We start from the raw sequence: 2644 nt of genomic DNA on the forward strand, positions 1-2644 counted from the left end.
TAAATTAAAAAAAAAAAAGGAGAGCTTGCCTGAAGAGAGTACTCTTACCACTGAGACTCAAAAGAGAGCTGGACTCCCAGGACAGTTAACAGAGGCAAACAGAATCACAGGAGAAACAGGCTACAGCCAGAGACAACTATAACAACTAACACCAGAGATTACCAGATGGCTAAAGGCAAACATAAGAATCTTACCAACAGAAACCAAGACTGCTCATCATCATCAGAACCCAGCAGTCCCACCTCAGCCAGTCCTGGATACCTCAACACACCCAAGAAGCAAGATTCAGAATCAAAATCGTTTCTCATGATGCTGGTAGAGGACCTTAAGAAGGGCATTAATAACTCACTTAAAGAAATACAGGAGAACACTGCTTAACAGGTAGAAGTCCTTAAAGAGAAAACACAAAAATCACTTAAAGAATTACATGAAAACACAAACAGGTGATGGAATTGAACAAAATCACCCAAGACCTAAAAAAGGAAGTAGAAACAATAAAGAAAGCCCAAAGTGAGACAACTCTGGAGATAGAAACCCTAGGAAAGAAATCAGGAACCATAGATGCAAGCAAGCATCAGCAACAGAATACAAGAGATAGAAGAGAAAATCTCAGGTGCAGAAGATTCAATAGAGAACATCAATCAAAGAAAATGCAAAATGCAAAAAGATCCTAACTCAAAACATCCAGGAAATCCAGGACACAATGAGAAGAGCAAACCTACAGATAATAGGGGTAGATGAGAATGAAGATTTTCAACTTACAGGGCTAGCAAATATCTTCAAAAAAATTATAGAAGAAAACATCCCAAACCTAAAGAAAGAGATGCCTATGAACATATAAGAAGCCTACAGAATTCCAAATAGACAGGACCAGAAAAAAAATTCCTCCCGACACATAATAATCAGAACAACAAATGCACTAAATAAAGATAGAATATTAAAAGCAGTAAGGGAAAAAAAAAGTCAATTAACATATAAATGCAGGCCTATTAGAATTACACCAGACTTCTCACCAGTGACTATGCAAGCCAGAAGATCATGGACAGATGTTATACAGACCCTAAGAGAACACAGATGCCAGCCCAGGCTACTATACCCAGCAAAATTCTCAATTACCATAGATAGAGAAACCAAAGAATTCTATGACAAAACCAAATTCACACAATATCTTTCCACGAATCTGGCTCTTAAAAGGATAATAATGGGAAAACACCAACAAAAGGACAGAAACTATACCCTAGAAAAAGCAAGAAAGTAATCCTTCAACAAACCTAAGACAGCTGGAATAACAGAATCCCAAATTTAACAACAAAAATAACAGGAAGCAACAATTGCTTTTCTTTAATTTCTCTTAACATCAATGGACTAAATTCCCCAATAAAACGACAGACTAATAGACTGGCTACACAAACAGGACCCAACATTTTGCTGCTTACAGGAAACCCACCTCATGGAAAAAGACAGACACTACCTCACAAAGAAAGGCTGGAAAACAATTTCCCAAGCAAATGGTCTGAAAAAACAACCTGGAGTAGCCATTCTAATATCAAAAAAAAAATTGACTTTCAACCCAAATCTATCAAAAAAAGACAGGGAGGGGCACTTCATACACAAGAAAGTTAAAATCTACCAAGATGAACTCTCAACTCTGAATATCTAGGCTCCAAATGCAAGAGCAGCCACATTCAGTAAAGAAATTTTAGTAAAGCTCAAAGCACACATTGCACCTCACACAATAATAGTAGGAGACTTCAACACCCCACTCTCACCAATGGACAGATCCTGGAGCAGAAACTAAACAGAGACATATGGACACTAACAGAAGTTATGAAACAAATGGATTTAACAGATATCTACAGAACATTTTATCCTAAAACAAAAGGATATACCTTCTTCTCAGCATCACATAGTACCCCCTCCAAAATTTACCATATAATCAGTCACAACAGATACAAAAATATTGAAATTATCCCATGCATCCTATCAGATCACCAAGGACTACATTGATCTTCAATAACAGCATAAATAATAGAAAGCCAGCATTCAAGTGGAAACTGAACAACACTCTACTCAATAATACCTTGGTCAAAGAAGAAATAAAGAAAGAAATTAAAGACTTTTTATAGTTTAATGAAAATGAAGCCACAACATACCCAAACTTATGGGCCACAATGAAGGCAGTACTAAGAGGAAAACATATAGCCGTGAGTGTCTCCAAAAAGAACCTAGAGAGAGCATATACTAGCAGCCTTACAGCGCACCTAGAAGCTCTAGAACTAAAGGAAGGAAGCAAATTCACCCAAGAGGAGTAGAAGACAGGAAATAATGAAACTCAGGGCTGAAATCAACCAAGTGGGAAAAAAAAGAACTGTTCAAAGAATCAACCAAACCAGGAGTTGGTTCTTTGAGAAAAACAACAAGATAGATAAACCCTTAGCCAGACTCACTGGAGGGCACAGGGACAGTATTCTAATTAACAAAATCAGAAATGAAAAAGGAGACATAACAACAGAACCTGAGGAAATCCAAAACATCATCAGATCCTACTACAAAAGGCTATACTCAACAAAACTAGAAAACCTGGATAAAATGGACAACTTCCTAGATAGATACCAGGTATCAAAGTTAAATCAGGATCAGATTA

At 37.1% G+C, this 2644-nt stretch overlaps 1 protein-coding gene across 1 annotated transcript in view; it reads left to right on the forward strand.

Annotated features, from left to right (window-relative positions):
• Positions 1-2644, forward strand: part of Kcnb2 (potassium voltage-gated channel subfamily B member 2) — a 411594-nt gene that overhangs the window by 172916 nt on the left and 236034 nt on the right. The window lies entirely within an intron of this gene.

The sequence above is a fragment of the Mus caroli genome, chromosome 1 (assembly GCF_900094665.2).
Source record: "Mus caroli chromosome 1, CAROLI_EIJ_v1.1, whole genome shotgun sequence".
NCBI lineage: Eukaryota > Metazoa > Chordata > Mammalia > Rodentia > Muridae > Mus > Mus caroli.